At 39.5% G+C, this 21,422-nt stretch overlaps 1 pseudogene; it reads right to left on the bottom strand.

Moving 5' to 3' along the window:
- Positions 1-324: 324 nt before the first annotated feature.
- LOC121463060 lies at positions 325-1,487 on the bottom strand (annotated as a pseudogene).
- Between the last annotated feature and the right edge of the window lie 19,935 nt (positions 1,488-21,422).

Raw genomic sequence — 21,422 nt, forward strand, 5'->3', positions numbered from 1 at the left:
CTGATGTAATGAAAAAAAAAAAAAAAGAAAGACGAAGCTACAACAGATAAAAGACCTCAGAAATGTACATCTAATTGACACTACATTGCATTAATCAATAGCTGCACGTTTTGCAAACTGTGGCTCTGACAGTCCTGAACAAGAAGGGCCTCCTGTTTAAGCTGCGGTAACTTTTCTGACTATGGATCATCGCTCCTTCTGTGGAAGATTTTTACAGTACCTCTAATGCATTTAGGACGACTGTCTCAAAGTAACCTGCAGCTTTCCTGACAACTCCTCGCTCTCTCTCCTGCTCAGAACTGTAGCCCTTTTCTGATGGTTTTTTTAAAACCTTCTGCTACCATATCCACCACTTCCACCACCAGATCCATAGCCACCACCATAGGGACTGCCTGAGCTTCTTCCACAAAAACTGCCCACTCTCATGGTTCCATAATTTGATTGCTGCTGTCCACTATAATTTCCAAAGTCATTATAATTCCCACCACCATAGTTACCTCCACCAAAACTTCCTCCTTCATTGTAACTGTCATTCCTCCTTCTCCACCACCATCATATCCACCACCTTGGTTTCCACAGCCTGGTCCACCACCACCATAGCTTCCTCTACTGCTGTGACCAGGACCACCACCATAGTTGCCACCATCACCTCCAGATCCATTATATCCACCATCACCACCTCCATAACTACCTCTGCTGCCACCACCTCCACCACCATAGCCTCCTCTTCCACCAAAGTTTCCACCATGACCAAAATTACCTCCACCACTTCCAAAGTTCCCTCCACAACCCATAAAATTGCCAGATCCACCTCCAGGGCCTCTCTGTGATCCAGCAGACTGCATCTCTTGTTTAGAAAGGCCTTTTTCACTTCACAACTATGCCCATTAATAGTGTGGTATTTCTGAACAACAATTTTATCAACTGTGTCATGGTCATCAAAAGTCACAAAAGCAAATCCTCTCTTTGTCCCACTCCGCCTGTCTTCCATAACTTCTATGGTTTCAATCTTGCCATACTTTCCAAAGTAGTCTCTCAGGTTGTACTCTTCTGTGTCCTCTTTCCTACCACCAACAAAGATTTTCTTCACTGTTAAATGGCACTAGGCTTTACAGAATCCTCTCTAAAAACAGCTCTCTTTGGTTCCACCACACGCCCATCAACTTTGTGTGGCCGAGCACACATTGCAGCAATCAACTCTTCAACGCAAGAGTAGGTCACAAAACCAAAGCCCCCGGAACGTTTTGTTTGGGGATCTCTTATTACCACACAGTCTGTAAGTGTGCCTCATTTCTTAAAATGTTCTCTTAAGCTCTATCATCTGTGGTTTCAAAGCTCAGACCGCCAATAAACAGTTTCCTCAACTGCTTCCTCAACTGTTCTGGTTCCTTTGGATCATGGCACTCCTCCCTGCGGTGTCAACAGCGGCAGCAGAGGCGACAGCCTGAGTCAGGCTTGGGGCGACCGGGAGGCGGTTTTACCTCCATTTTGAGACCGGACTCGCCTCTTTCAACTCGAGTTCAATATGGGATCTTGAACTTGGTTCTTTATAATGGTCATTGTAAGAGTCAGTTTCGAAAACTCGCCATCTCGTATAGTGTTTTCCATTTTTCACTTAGAAATTATGACTCTTGTCCAAATCTGGTGTTCTCTAGAGTAGGGTGAGATGTCTAATTCACACAATAGCACATCTGCTGATGTTATTCCTCCTCGGGTCTTGCTTAGTCCTATAGTTGAATCATATGGTGATGACTCCATACCTTGACCATTGTGGACAAATTGTCACAAATTTACAAATATTCAGATACCTCTAATCAATGTGGATTTCATTTCCTATGAGTATATATCCAATAATTGTTTAACTAAATTAAAAAATAGTTCAGTTTTAGATTTTTAAGGAATATCTCTGCTGTTTATAGAGCTGTTAGACTCATATACATTCTGAACAAACATTACTTTTATCACACACACTTATGAACATTACTTGTTTTTGTTTGCTGAATAAAAGCCATTCTGCCTGGGGTAAGGATAAATCTCAATGCAGCTACACTTCTTGGGTGGCTAAACATGTTAAATATCTTTTAATATTTTTGGCCATTTCAATTTTCTCATTAAAATATATTTGTGCATTTGCTGATTGGGTTATTTGTTCTTGCAGTAATTAATCTCTTTAGATATTCTAGATATTAATACCCTGCCACATGAATAACTGCCAAAAATATTCTCCCTGTCTATATGCTGTCTCTTTATTCCTTCACAATGCAGAACCATATTTAACTTTGTGAGGCTCCAGTTGTCAACATTTTCTGTTATTTCTAGAACTATTAGAAATCTTTCCCTAGACTCTCTGTTTATACTCAGACTTTGAAATACTTTTTTATCTATTTTCCTTTAGAAGTTTCAAAGTTTGGGGATTCAAATTAAATTTTTAAATACACATTATAATTATTATTATTATTATTATTATTTGCAAAATGAGGAGTTAGGATTAATTTTCTGTCTTCTTCCTATGATTGGCTAGTTTTCCCAGCATCCTTTTTCACTGAGACTGACTCTGCTTTAATGTAGATTTCTGTCATCTTTGTAAAACTCAAAAGGCCATACTGATGTGAGTCCATTTCTGGCTGCTCCTTTCTCTTCTGTTCTATGTGTCTGCCTTTGTTCCATTGCTGACTTGTTTTGTGGATCTGTAATGTAATTTAAAACCAGGTGAATTGGGGTTGGAGAAATGGCTCAGTGGTAAAGAGCACGTGTTGCTCTTACAATGAACCAGGATGGAGTCCTAGCACTCACACAGCACACACAACCATCTGTAATTACAGGGTATTTGACACCCTCTTCTGACTTTCACAAATACCAGGCATGTAAGTGCTACACATAATACATGTATGTAGGCAAAACACACATACACATAAAGTACTTTTATTAATCACATGGAATCATATTTACAATACTGACACTTTTGCTCAAGACAAAGGGGTCTTTTTGAGTTTTCATGTGAATTTGGATGGGTTTTTTTTCTACTTTTGGGAAGAATGTCATCAGAAGTTTGATGGGAATTAAACTGAATCTCTATATTACTTTCAGTAATGCAGCCACTTTCAATATATAAATTCTGTCAACCAATAAACATGCGATGTCTTTCTCTGTCTACTATTTTATTTTCCTTTTTAAAAGATTTTTTAAATTCCCCTTGTAGTATTCTTTTGCAATTCTAATTTATTCCTCGTTGTTTGCCTGGGGATGCCATTGTGAACATTACTGTAGAAAATTAATAATTATTGAATAAAATTTTTTAATCCTGCTACATTACTAAAAGTATTTATTAGATTTAAGAGTTTTCTGGTGAAGTCTCCAGAGAGTTTTTTTTTTATGTTGGATCATGTCATCTGCAAATAAGAACAATCACATGTTTTATTTCCAATTTATATCCTTGTATGATGTCATATTGTCCTGGCTTAAATTTCAAGCACTAGACTGAATAAGAGTGGTAATGGTGGGCAACTTGGTCATAATTGTGTTACAGAGAATATATTTTCATATTTTTCTCTATGCATTCTAAAGTTGGCCATCCGTCTTTATTATAGCTTCTGTAAAAATGAAATCTTGTCATAATTTTTCAGGGTTTTCATCTTGAAAGGAGGTCAGAGCTTTTCCAAATCATTTCCTATAGTTATTAAGACAACTGTATGAGAAGTTGGAAGAAACTTGGTGTGTAAAGGCCATGATGTGAATCATGGAGACCTGAGGTGAGAATCTCAGAAAGCATGTGAAAATCTAGGGATGGCCATATATGATTGTAACCCTAGCATTGGGTTTGGGCCTCTACAGATATTGGAAAACTGCTGAGGCATCCTAACCTATGAGGTTAGCTAAAAATATACTGATATTCAGATTCAGTTTGGGTCAAGGGACTCTGGGGAGTGGGGACAGCAATAAAGAGGACTCTTGATATCCTGCTCCATTTTTGCCTATTCCACACACAATTGCCTGTTATTTATATTTTTTTTACTGATATTATTGATTTACATGAGTTGAACCCTCTTTGCATTTCTAAAATGAATCCAATATACATATGTCATCTCTTAATGTATATTGAATTTGGCTTAAAATGATTTTGAATATCCTTTCTATCTGTGTACAATGGGAAATTGACCTATAAATTTCTTCTGCTGTTGTGTCCTTCCCTGCAACATCTGGAGACTGCTAACTTCATAAAATTAATTTGGAAAGATTCTTTTTCTTTATTTTTATGGAATTATTTGAGAAATATTGACCTTGGTTATTTTGTTTTGCTTTTTTCTCTTGTGGAAAATAGACTTTTTTCCCTCACATGTCTTGGTTAAAGGTTCTACCTTGCTCTACTCTTCCAGGTTTCTCCACTCTACCCCTCTGATCCAGATTCATCCCCTTTGTATACCTCATGTGATAATCAGACTTCTGGAGAATAATAATAAAATATAATATAACATTATCAAAACAAAACTAACATATCAGAATTGGACAAAACAAACAATAAGAAGGAAAACAGCCCAATGGAAGCCATCATATATACATACATATATACATATATATGTATGTGTGTGTGTATGAATGACACTCTTTCCACCTCCACTTTCACAGAGTTTTCTGAGCCCTGACAGGAGGGATTTGATAGATACTTCCCATTTAGAACAAGGTGTTCAAGGTATCTAACTTTCTACATGTGTCTGGCTATAGTTCTCTGTATTTGTTCCCATTTGCTTCAGGAGGGAAATTCTCTAAAGATCTGATGGTTGTTGAGTAACACATAGATCTCTGAGTATAGCAGAATGTCATTAGGGGTCTTTTCTTTTTTTGTTTCTGTTTTTTTTTTCTTTTTGCTTCTTTCTTTTTAGAACAGTAGCATTTATTTTACCTTAGGTTCCTCGGCTATCTAGTCTGATTCTTGGTCACCCAAACAGGATATGGTATGGGTTCCATCTGGTGAAATGGACCTTAAGTAAAATCAGGGTTGGATACTCACACAAATCGTACATCATTATATTAGTTATGATTTCTATTGCTATAAAGAGATACCATGATCATGGTAAATCTTATAAAGAAAAACATTTAGTTGGGGATGGTTTACAGTTTCAGAGATTTAGTACATTATCATCATGGTATCAGGCAGACATGGTGCAGGGAAAAGAGTGGAAAGTTTTACATTTGATCTACAGTTCACAGGAAGTGAACTATCACACTGAACATGGCTTCAGCATTTGAGTCTTCGAAGACTGTCTCCACTCTACCACACATTCTCAAACAATAATTTGTAATGTAATGTAAGTCACACATATGGCAAGTCCATACCTCCTAATAGTGCTCAAAAACATGAGTCTATGGGGGCCATACTTAGTAAGATAACCACAGTCATCATTGCATTGGCACATCTTGGAGGCAGGACACAACTGTAGACCAAAGCGTTTATACTTGGATTTGTGGTTGTATTTCTCCTTTAGAGTACCTTCTTGAAATAAAGACACTAGCAAACAGAGACAAAGTTTCTAGGCAAGCACTAGCTCAATTTATTAATGTTCAATGAGTCATAGAGATGTTGTCTTCAGCAATGGGGCACTGATGCCAGTTTGTGTAGAGGAACCTGTAGTCTTGGCAACAACCTGTGTTGTTTGGGGGTTCTCTTGGGACCTCTTTGGCCAACAACTTAATTATATATAATAAAATTGTGGTACTGGAAAAATTATCTGATGACAAGAGGTGTCCAAATTCAATGCTTCCTTACTTAGATCCCATTCTCTCTCTCTCTCTCTCTCTCTCTCTCTCTCTCTCTCTCTCTCTCTCACACACACACACACACACACATTATATATATATATATATATATATATATATATACATTTCTATGAAGCTTTTAATGAAAAGCATTACATTTTCATACTAGACCTCAAATGGCACTTAATTATAGCTGTCTGTTCCAATATCCTTCCCTAATTTCCTTTTCCTTTCCCCTCCCATTTGAGTCCACTCTTCTACTTCCCCCACTCCAGGTCCATCCATATCTATTCTATTTTCCTTTCCTACGGAAAATATTTGTCCTCTCATAGTCCCTAACTCTATACATAACCTTCATGTTATACAGATTATAGCTTAGTTATCATTAAGAGATAATAGTCACATATAAGTGAATACATAGCAAATTTGTCTTTCTGGATCTTGGTCATCTCACACCAAGGAATTTTTTCTATTCCCATCAATTTACCTACAAGATTCATGATTTCATTTTTAACAGCTAAATAATGTTCCATCATGTGAATGTACCACATTATCTTTATCTATTTATCTGATAAGGGATATCTAGACTGTTTCTAGTATCTGGCTATTATAAACAAAGCAGCATTAGACATGACTGAATGTCTCTGTGGTAGGATGAAGCATCCTTTGGGTACGTGCTCAGGAGTGGTATAGTTGGATAGTAGGGTAGATCAATTTCCAACTTCCTGAAAAAGTGCCGCAATACTTTCCACAATGGCTATCCATGATTGTACTCTGAATGGCAATGGATAACTGTTCCCTGTACTCCACATCCTCACCAGCATACGATGTCACTTGTTTTATTGATCTTAGCCATTTTGACAGGTCTAAGATGAAATTTCAAAATAGTTTTGATTGTATTTCTGTGATGACTATGGGTGTTATACATTTCTTTAAGTGTTTCTCAACCATTTGAGTTTCCTTCTTAAAGAGTTATTTCTTTAGATCTGTACTCAATTTTAATTGGATTTTCTTGATATTCAGGTTTTTGAGTTCTGTACTAATTTTAGATATTATCCCTCTATCAGGTATTCAATTTTATTTTAAAAAATAAATAAATACATTATTTAATTATTTATTTATTTATTTATTTGATTATTTATTTTACATCCCAGGTACAGTTTCCCCTCTCTCCACTCCTCTCTCATCTCTCTCTGATCCCACCCTCCAATCCACTCCTCCTCAATTTCTTCTGAACAAAGAGTATAAGTATCAACAAAACAAGACGTAACAAGTTGAAGTAAGACTAAGCACCATCCTATGTATTAAGGCTGGAAAAGGGGACCCAGTATGAGGCATTTGAGGGCCAAAAGCCTGTAAAAGAGTTAGAGACAGCCCCTGTTCCAACTGTTAGGAGTCGCACAAGAGGACCAAGCTACACAACTGTAATGTGTGGAAAGTGCCCACGTATGTCCCGTGCAGGTTTGTGGTTGTCAGTTCAGTCCTTGTGAGCTCCTATGAGCCCAGGTTAGCTGATTGTGTGAGCTTTCTTGTGGTATCTTTGACCCCTCTGGCTCTTACAATCCTTTCTCCTGCTCTTCTGTAAGATTCACTAATTGTACCTAATGTTTGGTCTATATCTGTTTCCATAAGTTGCTGAACGATGGCTCTCTGATGAAAACTGGGCTAGGCACCCATCTGATCAACAGATGACCAGTTCAGGCTATGTGTATGTTATTACGAGGAGTCTAAGTTGGGTTCTTCCTTGTATATTCCTGTGCCAGGTTTTTACCTGACCCCAAAATGTGCCCCCCTTCAGGAATCTCTTTCAGTACTCTCTCCACTCCACTCCGCAAAGAGAACATTCATGTTACCATTCGAACTTATCCTCAGTACACTAAAGAAATCTTGTCTATTTCCCTGTTCCAAGATTCAAAGGTGTCTCTGCAATAAACCCTCCTTGCTACCTAGTCTCTCTGTTTATGGTGTTTCCCCCATGAACCCTTCTTGATAGCTAGTCTGTTCTTGGGTGTCTCCCTTATGAACACTCCTTGATACCTAGTTTCTCTGGGGTTGTGGGTTGTATCATAGTCATTTATTTTATACTTAATATCTACTTATGAGTGTGTATATACCATGTTTGTCTTTCTGGGTCTGTCTGGGTTACTCACTCAGGATGAGTTTTTTCTAGTTCTGTCCTTTTGCCTTCAAATTTCATGATGTCATTATTTTTAACAATTGAGTAACAAATATTTCATTGTGTAAATGTACCAGATTTTCTTTATCCATTCCTCAGTTGAGGGATGTCTAGGTTGTTTTCAGGTTATGGCTATTACAAATAAAGCTGCTATGAACATAATTGAGCAAGTAGCATTATGGTACGATGGAGAATCCTTTGGGTATATGCTCAGGAGTGGTATATAACTAAGTTCTGTGGTACGATGATTCCCAGTTTTCTGAGAAGTAGCTATACTGTTTTCCAAAGTGGTTGTAAAATTTAGCACTTTCACCAGCAATAGAGAGTGTTCCCCTTGTTTCACATCATTGCCAGCTTGAGCTGTCGTTGGTGTTTTGATCTGAGTTATTCTAACAGGTGTAAGATGGGATCTCAATGCCATTTTGACTTGCATTTCCCTAATGGCTGAGGATGTTGAACATCTTCTTATGTGTTTCTCAGCCATTTGAAATTCTTTTGTTAAGAATTTTCTGTATATATCTGTATGCTATTTTTGTTGATTTATTTGGTTTATTGTTATCTAGTTGCCTGAGTTCTTTATATATTATGGAAATCAGCCCTCTGTTGGTTGTGGGATTGTTAATTATTTTTTTCCTTTTCTATAAGCTTCCACTGTTTCTATTGAAGGTGTCCTTTGCCTTTCATAAACTTTTCAGTTACAGGAGGTTTTATTTATTTACTGTTGATCTTAGTACCTATGGTATTTTTGTTCTGTTCAGGGAGACATCTCCTGTGCTAATGCATCCAAGACTATTCCCCATTTGCTCTTCTATTAGGTTTCATGCAGCTGTAATTATGTTAAAGTCTTTGATACACCGGACTTGAGTTTTGTGCATGGTGAGAGGTATGGATCTATTTGCTTTCTTCCACATGCTATCATTCAGTTATGCCAGCAGTATTTGTTGGAGATGTTTTCTTTTTTTGCATTGTAGAATTTTTGCTTCTTCATTAAAAATTAGGTGCTCATAAGTGTAATGATTTATGTCTGGGTCTTCTATTCAATTCTGTTGCTCCATCTGTCTGTTTTTATGCCAATACCATGCAGTTTTAATTACTACAGCTCTGTAGTAATGCTTGAATTCAGGGATGGTGATACCTCCAGAAGTTCTTTTATTGTACAGGATTGTTTTATCTAGCCTGGCTTATTTTTTTTTCATATGAAGCTGAGTATAGGGAAAATAGGCCAGTCAAAGAAATCCACCCTAGCCCTGAAACCAGAGCAAATGAAATAAATACACCCTGGATATGAAACTCGAGTCAGTAAAAGAAACACTTTTAGTCCTGAGCCCAGAACCTAACAAACATGCCTTAGTCCTGAAACTGGTGACAAAGAAACAAACTTTGTCCCTAGAATCAGAACCAGTGAAAGAAAAATGCCCTGACCCTAAAATTGGAACCAAAAGGCTGAAAAGGGCCGGTGAAAGAAACACAGTTTGACCCTAAAAGTAGAGCCAACATTATCGCCTGACAAACTGACCAACAAAACCACCCAATTCCTGAGGAGGAAAAGTAACCAATCTCTCAGAACCCTGACTTTGAACCCAGAGCCAGTGTAATTCCCCTCTATATGCTGTGAACATATTTTATTACCATTGGCTAAAAAAGAAACTGCTTTGGCCTATGGCAGGACAGAATATAGCTAGGTGGGAAAATTAAACTGAATGCAGGGAGAGAGAAGGCAGCATCTAGCAGATACCATGTAATCACCCAAGAAACAAGATGTGAAGTAACAGAGCACAAACCTTATGGTAAAATAGAAAATAATAGATATGGGTTAATTCAAGATGTAGGAGCTTGCTAGGAATATGCCTGAGATGTTAACCAAACAGTGTTGTAATTAATATAGTTTTGTGTGATTATTTGTGTCTGGGTGGTTGGGAAATGAAAGCATAGTCTTGATTTACATCAGTGAAAGAACTACTTTATCCCTGAAACCAAAAGCAAAGAAAACCCCACTGACTCTAAAACCGGATCCAAACCTAGAACCAGAGCCAGTGAAAGAAATATGTCTTAGTCATGAAAATAGAGCAATAAAGCCAAAAAGGGTCAGTGAAGGAAACACAGTTTGACCCTAAAACCAGAGCCAACTCTGCCCTTGACCAACTAAACTAACCAATCCCTGAGACAGAAAACTAACTAATCCCTAAAGAGAACATCTAGAAGCCCTGTATCAGTACTCCTGCCTGTTCAGTTGCTGCTGTCTTTCACCACCCTGGCAGAGGTAGTAGTTCTCCTGGACTCCTTCCCAAATAAATCTCTTTCTCAAAAGAGTGTTGGGTGAAGATCTTCATTTATTGGGTCAGAATAGAAAAACCTTGCTAAGACTTCCCTTAGGGCACTGAGCAGAAAAGCTTTGCTGAGATGTTCCCTCAAGGGGAAAGAGCAAATCTGAATAGAACAGAAAAATAGCAGAACCTTGCTGAAATGTCCCTTAGGGGACTGAGCTGAAAAACTTAATGAGACATTTTCCCTTTCTCTAGGAGAGAATCAGGACTGCTATATCTTATGGGAGACCATCCCCCATCACACCCCAGCTTCAGGTAACCTCCTGACAAGACCTTCAGGACACCTTTCTCTTCAAGGATAAACTGTCCAATTGAAGCTCAAGCTTCCAGAGCTGTCTTATTGCAGCTCTGAGTACAGTCTGGATTTCTAATGGGCCAGGATATCTTTGCAGCTCCAGAGCTGTAACACTCCCACTCACATTTTGGTGCCAAAACCCGGATAGAATCCCCTGGTGCCTGTGCTTGCCCCTTGTGGTCTGAGCCACACTGGACCCTATTCCTTATCTCCAGTCCATCAGCAATGGACTCACTTTCCAGCACACTGATCATTCAGCATTCCATCCAAGAGCAGCAATTAGGTGAGTTTCCCCTTCGGCTGGTGTAAACATTTCTCTGGGTCTGAAGAAGACCATTGAGTGTCTAGCACCTCTCTAATACTATTGGAAGTAGAAGTACCCACAGCCAGTCTTTTAGGCTATGGCAGGCCATCTTCATTTTACCACATTCCCTGACCCTTGAAGCTGCATCAGGCAGTTTCCTTAGGCCCAATTGGGCTATAGCATCCTTCTCTTATATTCCCCAGAAAAGGAGCCACAAAACCCTCTTTTACACACCCCTTTCCTGTGGATGAGACCCTCCTCTTTGAGCTCAGTTTTTTTTTTCTAGCGTTCTCACCTCTACAGAAGCTCTGGTGCCAGGCACCTGAGTCTCTTTACTGGCTTAGCCAGACTAAGCTTGCTACATTTGACCCCATCGGGCAATGACTCTCTGAATGATATGGTACTCATTTGATCCTCCCTAAGTCCACAGGATGCCCATAACTCTAAGTTGAAGTGACCTTTTCCCAACCTCTCTCATCCATGGGAGCTCAGCATTTGATACCTTCCCACCCCTTGGGATGCTTCCTAGAAAATCTCAAACCTTTACATCTGACATTTGATTTGAAAGGCCCTAAAATATTTGCCTTTGCAATAAAGTTTGGCCTCAATATTGCTTAGATAGCCAATCTAAATGGCCATGTAACAGTATACTAGGTCCAAGTATTTGGAAATTTTACAACTACTTTGAGCAACCAGGGAAATAAAAAGAGTTATGTTAAAGTTTTTTCTTACCTTCTCTCCAAGCCTTCTCTCTATGCTTCCCGTTCCCTTACCCAGTTCTTTCTCACTGTGAAGTCAGAACAGGATGACCCTACTACCTATGATCCAGTTAATGAACCTTCCTTCTATAGGCAAAATTCCACAGCTCCCTTTCTTCTGATCCCTCAGCTTTCCTTTATCCCTCCTCAGTGACAGGTACTCCAGGTCAACTCTCCTTAGCACCCACTTTCAGCTCACCAACAGCCCCCAGTTCTCCCGCTATTCTTTCCCACTCTGCCATAGTGCCTCCTGTACCTCCCCAGTCTAAACCGGTTCTAGTTTTCCCTTTACAAGAGGTTGCTGAGGTAGATGGTTTAGTCAGGGTAAATGTCTCCTTCTCATTATTTGAACTCTCAGAAGTAGATAAAAGATTCGGGTCCTATACTGCCAATTCTTCCACTTTTATTAAGAATTCCAGTACATTGCTTAATCCTATGATCATATCTTTTACAGTGTTTAATATGATTTTTGCCAGCAATCTTCTTCCAGAAAAGAATAAACAAGTCTGGAATCAGACTAGAACTATGGCCCATACCAATGAACTCCATAAAACAGATATCACCTACACAGTGGGGACTAAGTCAGTCCCTGATTAGGATTCTGAATAGGATTATAATACCCCAGGGAACATTCTAGCTAGGAATTGATTTATAACCTGCCACCTAATTGGCCTTCATAAGTTTGCCCTTAAGGCAGTAAATTATACAAAGATCCAAAAGGTCATTCAAGAAAGACATGAAAACCCATCTCAATTACTCAACTGCCTTACAAAGACCTTCTTACAACACACCAACCTGGATCCTGAGAACCCAAATGGAAAGCAACTCTTTATGACCTACTTCCTCTCTCAGAGTTTCCCACATAGTAAGGCTAAACTTAAACATCTAGAGAGAGGATTCCACAAGCAGAAGATTAGCAATGGCTTTTAAGGGATATCATTGAAGAGATGAAAAAGCCCATGAGCTTTAGTCTGATGATGACTAAAGCTTCTCACCTGGCCAAAACAAAAGCCCAGGCTCACTGACCCCCAAAACTATGAGAACCATCACATCCTTATTACAAACTTGGTCAGAAAATTCACTGTGTCCAAGCCGGTCCAAACCTTCATAAACCACCTGGACCATGTTTAATGTGTCATTGAGAAGTACATTGAATGTTGACTGTCTCCATGTCATGAGAGGCATGTGGGTATAAAGCACAGCCTTCCAATCAGCCAACCCTTTTGATGGATAATCGACAGGGCCTGGGGTCCCTTGACCCAACCACCACTATATCCTACAGGGTCAATCATCACAACATCAGGGAAATCCATCTAACTTCTTTCTGATACTAGAGCCAATTTTTTTAGTCCTGAAAAAATTTGGGAGCCCACATTACCCTCTTTTTCCTCTATTGTCAGAGGTAGACAGCCTTATCAAGCTCACCATACCACTTAGCTGCTTAAAAAATGTCACATACAGATGGCAGAGACTCCCAAAAGACCATTACAGAGACTGAATCCCATATATAAAAGCAAAAAGCCTTTATTCAAGTTAGAACTTGAACTCTCCATGTGTCCAATGCATTGGCACAATCCGAGAGTCTCAAGTTCAGTTGAGGTGGGGTTTTTATTATAGCAGAGGTTGGGGGGAGGGATTTCTAAGGTTCAGGATCACTGAATGGCTGACATTTGTCTAGGGGTGTCTTGGTGAAAGGAGATGGGTGTGTGCTTAGTTAAGGGACATTAGATGATTCTATCTGCAATGGTTGAAATGTTAGGAATTTCCTTTGGACCTTTAGGTACTTTCCCCTGGATGGTCTGTTCCTGGGTGGTGCCTGAGTGGTCTAAGTCTGTGGTCTGTCCTGAAACCAGAGGATTTGAAATTCAGGCCTTTATTGAGCTTATCATGGCTTGGCCCTAAAATTGGGCATGTTTTAAAGAAGTTGTATAGGTACTGGGTGTAATGGATTAAGTAAAATGTTGCAGGTTCCCAAGTGACTGCAGCAGGCTGTGGCCATGAGACCATGCTGCAGGTCCCCAAGCAGGGGCAGGCAGCAGGCAGGGGTCCTGAGAGCACCCAGTCCTAGGCAGGGACAGCTCATGTGACCACAGCAAACCAGACCATGCCGCAGGTCTCCGAAGGCAGCTGGTCCCAGGCAGGGAGCCATGCAGATGGTGAGAGACAGATGGATAGGCATGCCACGCAGAGTGAGAGTGGATATTTATTTAATGGGTCATGGAGGGGAAAGGAAGAAGGGGAGAGGAGCAGAGAGGCAGAAAGAGAGGGGTGGGAGACAGAAGTGGGGAGAGAATAGAGCAAGGCAGAAGCTGCCTCATTGGGGGAGAATCAGAAATGAAGAGATTCAGGCTGCAAGCAGGAAGGAAGATCTGCCTGCCTCAGAGGATGGGGGGAGGAAGTGGGAGAGGCTTGTCTCTTAAAGAGACAGGACAGATCAGTACAGTGGACACTGTCTTACCTGAAGTTCCTAGGATAAACCTGGCCTCCTGTGAGGCTGCCAGGGCTGTGAATCCTAGTATGGAGCCTAAGGGGTGGGGATGCAGTCTGGAGTTATTGGGTGGGTTTTAAGGACTTTTGCATGGTGGTGGGTGGTATTTTACCTGGAGTTACTAGATCCTGCTTGGCCTCTGGTAAACCAAAAACTTCTTCCAAAGTAGTAGGGGGTATATGGCCTAGGTCTTCAAAGGCAGTTGGTCCCAGGCAGGGAGCCACAGGGTGGGCCTGAGACAGAGATATGGATAGGCATAGCATAGAGAGTAAAGTTGGATATTTATTTAGTGGGCTATAAGAGGGAAGGGATGGAAGGGGGAGAGCAGAGAGTGAGGCAGAAAGAGAAACATAGAGGGGGAAGGGAAGAAGTTGGGAGAAGGGAGAGACAGAAGCTGCATCTTCAAAAGGGAGACAGAAAAGAAGAGACCCAGGTTGGAAGCTGAAGATTAGCTTGCCTCCGTGGAAGGGGTGGGAGTGGGCATGGCTAGTCTCTTAAAGGGACAGAGCAGACCATTACACTTAGAACCACTCTGACCGCCAGTACAGCTTCTGGGGCTACAGGCCTTAGTGTGGAGCCTAAGGGAAGGGGTCTTGAGTATATAATTTATTTTTTTAAAAAAAGTCAAATTTTTCATTCTATAGGCTGTGGCCACTTTGTTCAAAGCATGCTGTCCTTTGGCATGCCAAAGCATCTCAGCTTCATGAGGTCTAATTTATTAAATGTTGACCTTAGTCTGTGATAATATTGTCGTGTACAGAAAGTTTTCTCTTGTTCCAATGACCTCAAGGTTAACCCCACTTTCTCCTGAGAGGGAGCAGAAGCTCAACACCCAGGCTTCTCCTGGCCCCAGTCCCTACTGGGCTTAGGTCTCAGTTTAGTTTCCCTTTTAGTTTCTGTACTCTGTTAAAGCAGGAAGAGGAGCGCCATCCAATCAGATTCAGGATAACCTAATTACCAGCTAACTAGGTCCAGGATGGCCTAACCTCCTCCTTCCATTTCTTGGATGCCTATAAAAGGAGTCTGCTAGCTCTGGTTGGGGTCACAACTCTTTTGTTTTCTGGGTGAAGGACTCCATTGTGCTGGAATATACAAAGTCCTTGCTGATTGGGTAAGTGAGTGGCTGCCTCTGTTTTGTGGGATACTCCAAGGACCATAACACTCACCTGTCAGGTTCAGTGTATCTACTATATGTTGAGGTTTTTGATCTATCTGGAGTTGAGTTTTGTGCAAGATGATGAGTATGGATGGATTTCCATTCTTCTACATGCAGATATCCAGTTTGACCAGAACAATTTATTGGATATGTTGGGTTTTTTTCCAGTTTGTGATTCTGGAATCTTTATTAAACACCTGGTGTCCATAGGTGCATATATTTGTGTCTGGGTCTTAAATTTGATTTTACTCATCAACATATCTGTTTTCATGCCAGTACCATGCTGGTCTTATTACTATAGTTCTGTGGTACAACCTGATATCAGGTATGGTATCAGTGTTTCCTAGTAAAATGTGTTTCTAGGCATTGGGAGCTGACATTTATGAGTAGGGATGAAGTGGTGGGGCTAGTGAAGGGGTCCGTAAGAGAAAGGAAAGCAAGGTGTTCTATCAAGATCTGCTTAGTCTCCTGGGAATGGAGACAGAGAGTGAGGAGTGTCCACAGCAGGTAGTCTGCTTCAGAGCTGGATGGGACTGGGGGTGTTGGATATGGAGAAGACATGGGAGAGTGAAGATCTGAAGCAAACCACCTGCACAGTTGGCCTGTTTGCTCCTCTGACAGGCTTGGTTAGCAGATTCCCAGAGTTCCTGCTTGATTTGAGGGCTGGGACAACAAATGAATGAGGAGGGATGCTAGAGGAGAAAATTTGCATGATCACTTGGAGATGGAGGCATAGCAGAAGGGAAGGCCCCCTGCAGGAGGTCTGCTAGAGAGTTGGGGAAGAGACTGCAGGCCAGAAAACAAAAGGGCTGTAAAGGAGGGAGGAGTGAAGATCAACAATTAACCTAAGTGCTTCCTGACTGAGTAACTTGAAGGTTCTCAGGGAATACCTGCTGAAATTGGAGGCTGGGATAAAGTGAGCAATGCGGGAAGGAAGACTAGAGGAGAAAATCTGCTGATCTACTGGAGATAGGAGAAGAAGGGAATGGGAGGCTACAGTAGCCCATTTGCTACAGAGCTGTGGATGCAACTGGAGGACTGTACTTGGAGGAAGAGGAAGGAGAGACAGAGGTAGTGATTTGCAGTTAGCCTGCATGCTTCCTTGGTTGGAGTTAGGATTAGTTGTTATTACATGCTAGAAATATTTCAGTGACTATTCTGAATCTGGTCTCCTTCTTAGTCTTATGATATGGGAGTTTTGTAAAAGCTTATAGATAGCTGCGGATTGATCTTCCTTTATGGGAAGAAATTACTTGAGTTTTCTTTTCAACCAAATTCGTAGCATCACTCTACCTTACCACCACCACAGACTGGAAATTTGAAAATGTACTGTTTCTAAGGCATCTTTTAAAAATTCTTTGACAGTCCAAATATTAAAAGTAAGGAAAGATGTTAGAATAGCTGGTGTCTGATATCACAGTAACTAACACTGTGCAGAGAAAAGAATACAACATTCTCGTCTTTACACCTCAAAAGACACAATGACCTTCTGTAGACATAAAGCTATACTCCCAATATTATATGCATTTCAAATACTGGCTGTCATAACTTACAATTTTTAATTTTCTGATGGAGTAAAAGCACAACTATATAATTATTCTGTTTTTCACTCTCAGTACAAGATGTCATAAATTACACAACTATTCAACACCTCATTATGCAATAAGATTCATTTTAAAGCCTTTGTCCAACTGTTGCTTATTACTCTATGTTAAGGGCAAGCTCATTTCTTCTATGTTGTCTGGTAAATTTAATGACTTAACTGTCTTCTTGGTTCATGATGTTTAAACGCTATGATAGGTTCATCAAGATATAATCCCAATGTAAGTCTAGAAGCAACAGCATGCACAAAGAAAATAATTACTAACACTGATAAGTAATATCTGAAAAAAATGAAGTGTAAAATTGAATCATTGGGACTAAATTTTCTCAAATAAATCAACATTTATCCCTGAGAAAAAAAAATATCAAGTGATCACAGGCTGATTCCCAATGCAAAGAAAAAAATTTCAATATAGAGTAAAAGATTAGCTTAATGTTATATTCAAATAATCAAAACAGATTAGTTGATTTATTTTTTTAAGAATGAACTTTTAAAATGTATATAAAATGACAGCCAAATGTACTGTTTATAAGGCATAAATGTGTATGATTAATATTAGTTAAGCGTTTGGAATATAACTTATTAAAATTCCTGGTTATAGAGTTAGAAAAAGAAGACGTTGGCCATGTGTTCTCTGGGATCTTCTTTCAAAGCAATATCTCCATAGTGGAACGTTACAGTTGACAGTTGTTTCAATCAACTAAATGTATTTAAGGAAGAAACTAAACCAGAAGAAATTCCAAAGATTGCAATAACAATGATAAAACTTGGAGCTATATTTCACAACCCTCAAATCTTCTATTGTAGTAATATTTTGTTTGTGTTTTAACAAAAAAAAAAAAGTTTGCCTGAAGATTAGAGTGAAGAGGTAAGCTACTAGAGGCCAGGGAGTGGTGGCATACATCTTTAATCCCAGGATTTAAGAGATAGAGGCAGAGTTCAGGGCCACCTGAATCTGTGTGAAAGAGAAATATCTCACACAAAAATGCTCCAAGCACTTCGTATCCCAAGACTTTAATCCCAGCACTAGAAAGGTGGACACAGGAGTGATATGATTGGATAAAGAGAAGAATATAAGGCAGGAAGATAAAAGAGCTCAATGCAGTCTGAGGTTTGGTGGAGACAGATGCAGTTGGGAGATGCAATCTGAAGACAGGATCACCCCTTCAGTCTGATCATTTATAGAGATAAAAGAACTCCCTAGTGGCTGGCCACTCTGCTTCTCTAATCTTCAGTATTAACCCCTATATCTGACTCTGGCTTTTTATTATTAATTCCAATTAAAATCCATGTTACATTTTATATATGGTATTTGTGATGTCCTTTAATCATATGCATCTCTTATAAGCCTCACATATTCACATTAACAATATTTGTTCTTTCTTTTATTATGCTTAAAATACTTGATTATCTGAATGTTTATCAAAGCACTTGCAAAAATTCACAATTATTCCAGTATTGACGATGAATTTAGACAAACATAATATATGTTGGTCCTAATTCCTTTTCACAGAAAAAGCCTTTGAGAAAGGCATATTGCCAACACAAGGCTTTGGTGGTAAAAATACATGTGAATTTCTGTATTTCTTATGAGCTCATTGATTTTCCAACATGTCCTAACAGTGCAAAACTATATTGCCTATTTTATCATAGATATTACTATATACATTATACTTTATAATGTACATAATTTATATATTACAAATGAAGTTAGCATTCATTAATAACAAAACATTACCAACACTTTCTTAATGTTGAAACTTATCCAAATAATCTGCATCAACAAAGATGCTTATACTTGTATTCCTGTGCTGTATGATATTAGATACTGTATACTGCTAAGGTAAGGACAAAGGAAAACTAATACTAATAAAATGAAAGGAGGAAACAACTTGCTCTTTCCCCTTGTAGGCCATTTATCTGTTGGTTACATTTCCTGTTGCCATGATCACATACCTGATAAAAGGAACTTAAAGGTGGGAGAATTTCTTGTGATTTACAGATTGAGGGTTTACCTCATGATAGTTGGAAGTCAGAACATCAGGGGCTCAAGGCAGTTGGTCACTGTATCTGGGGAAGTAGAGAGATGAATGCTAGCATTCATCTACCTTGCTGTTTTATTGTCTGGTTGCCACCCTCCATGGAATAATGCCACCCATATTTAGCAAGAGATTCCTCCCTCAGTATAGACACTCATGGGCATACTCAGAGGTTTGATTCCTAGACCCTCCTTTCAGGCTGGCAATCATGGTAATCATCATAGTGTGATTATCTTTATAGAAAGATTAATACAGCAAACCATGGTACTACTCCTGCTGACTCACTGACCAAGATTAGCTGAGCACTAGAGATGAGCTGCCATGAGGAATATCATGAGACAAAAAGAAAGAAAGTGCACGTTCTTGAAAAGCAACCAGAAAATGCAGCATGGAGGTGAGCCTGGGGTAGGGTAAGCACGGAAGCGAGCAGCAGAAATATAGATGGAGACCCTAAAAGTGAGACTGAGGTTGCAGACAAAATGAACCCTGCACCACTATTGGCAGGCGTAGCTGCATGATAAGTGATGGCCAGCAGTGTTCTGCTGCACTTGTGCGGTAACCTATGACACTCAGAGATATTAAGGTAGTTAGCGCTTGTACACTCACCCAGAGCCTGACTCCAAGAAAGACCTGCAAGGTGGTAACCTGTGACCCATTTGAAATGGTGTGCCTGCGTTTGTCATGACTTACACATTTATTAGGATGAACAAGTCTTATAGTGCCTTCAGTTCCCCCACTCTGTTTGTTTTATTTTCACATGGTCAGTTGTCCTCATTTGTAGTTAGTTTTCTTTAATTTCTTTTACTGAGACAGTCGCAGGTCCCCCAGCTTATTCATTCCACTTCTGCCCTCTATAAGATTCTGAGACACCAGAACTGGGGTACTCATTGGGGGAAATGAAGTTTATAGAATTTGAAAAGCTAAATAGATCAATATTTGGGTAGTGACATAAGGAAAGAATGGGAAAAAAGGAGGCAAAATCTTATTGAGAAGGGGAACACATGAGTTTTAGATATGAGAGATAAGAGAAAGACTTGATGTATAGAAGAAAGGGGCACTAATAAAAGTATTTTCTGGTAAGATGCAAGTTAATACAGTAACATAACAAAGAAAAACTGGCTATTTTTATTTCTTCTTTTGAGAACCATTAGTTCAGCTTCATAGTCTAGTTTTTGATAGGGATGGTTTTTTTTTCCTCATGATTCTTTGTTTTCTGAGCTCCTGATCCTCTATTGGATATATAATTGGCAAGTTGTTCTCTGCTCTGTGAGTATCCTCTTCACTCCATTGATTGCTTCCTTTGCAGTGTACAAGCTCCTTAGTTTAATGAGGTTCCATTTGTCAATTGCTGGCCTTAATTCCTGAGCAAATGGAGTTCTATTCAGAAAGCACTTTCCTATACTTATACTTTGTAGGGTTCTTCATTGTGCATTATGATGCAAATGTGAAAAGCTGAATTAGGTTTCTACCGGAGATGATCCGGAAGAGGCATGTGTGCAATTGGAAGCATGATATTCTGAAGGAACCAAGTAATTCAAGATAATGGCCAATCACTCTTACAAAAGAACTTCCTCAGATCATAAAAAGTGTGAGGTGAGATGGTTGAATAAGGGAAAAACATTTATAATAGCCAAGATCTCAAGTGGTTCACTAGAAGAAACAAGAAACTTTCCACGTCAAAATTTTAAAGTACTGGAAACTTGAGATAATTTTTAAAAGTTTAAACACAGGTTGTTCAAGAGTCTAAAGGATATATTAACTTTGGGGATATTTTACAACCTTCCTACTTTATGCTACTCAGGTAAGTGAAGCCCTTTCTATAGCAAAAGTGCTGTCTACCTGTCAGTTCTCTGGAAGCTGATCTACGGCAGCTGTTGCCTTTATTTGTTTCCTCCAAGATATATGCATCATGCCAAGATCAAAGGAGAGTCACTGTAACACAACACTGTAAAGATAAATAGCCATAAGATCCAGTAAAGAGTGAATCTCGTTCTGACCATTGAAACCAAGTCTGAGCACTAAGAAAGAGATGAAAAGTGATTGAGGAAGCACTTGGGCTGCTTTGTGATTCTTGGGTGGCATTCCAAAGCTCTGTATAATGATGGTCTAGAAACAAGAAAGGCAAACTCATTCCCAGAATTGGGATCAGTTCTTCTGAGACTGAACTTAGAGCCCTTGAATAGAAAAGACAGAATTTAGTGAACTTTCCCAAAATGGACACTTGGTTTCCTCAAGAAATATGTATATGAGGCTCAGTGTTATCATATTGGTGGCAATATTCAGAAGTCACAGTGGTTTTTTGAGCCTTAGTAAATGCATTGCCCCATCTTAACTGTTGTGGCCTGCTGTGAGACAGTCAAACACTCAATAAGCAAGGATATTGTTTGCTTAGATGTTCAGCTTCTTCTACAGTGTGTTTTCTGGAAGGTGACAAAAAGACATATTAGCTTCCTAAAACTTCTCTAAAATTTCACAACATTAGTGGTTTAAAACAACTTTCTTTCTGGAGGTAGGAAGTCTAAAAGGTC

This window comes from Microtus oregoni, unplaced genomic scaffold (genome assembly GCF_018167655.1).
Source record: "Microtus oregoni isolate MIOR12 unplaced genomic scaffold, Mior012 000025F_ref0000491, whole genome shotgun sequence".
Taxonomy (NCBI): domain Eukaryota; kingdom Metazoa; phylum Chordata; class Mammalia; order Rodentia; family Cricetidae; genus Microtus; species Microtus oregoni.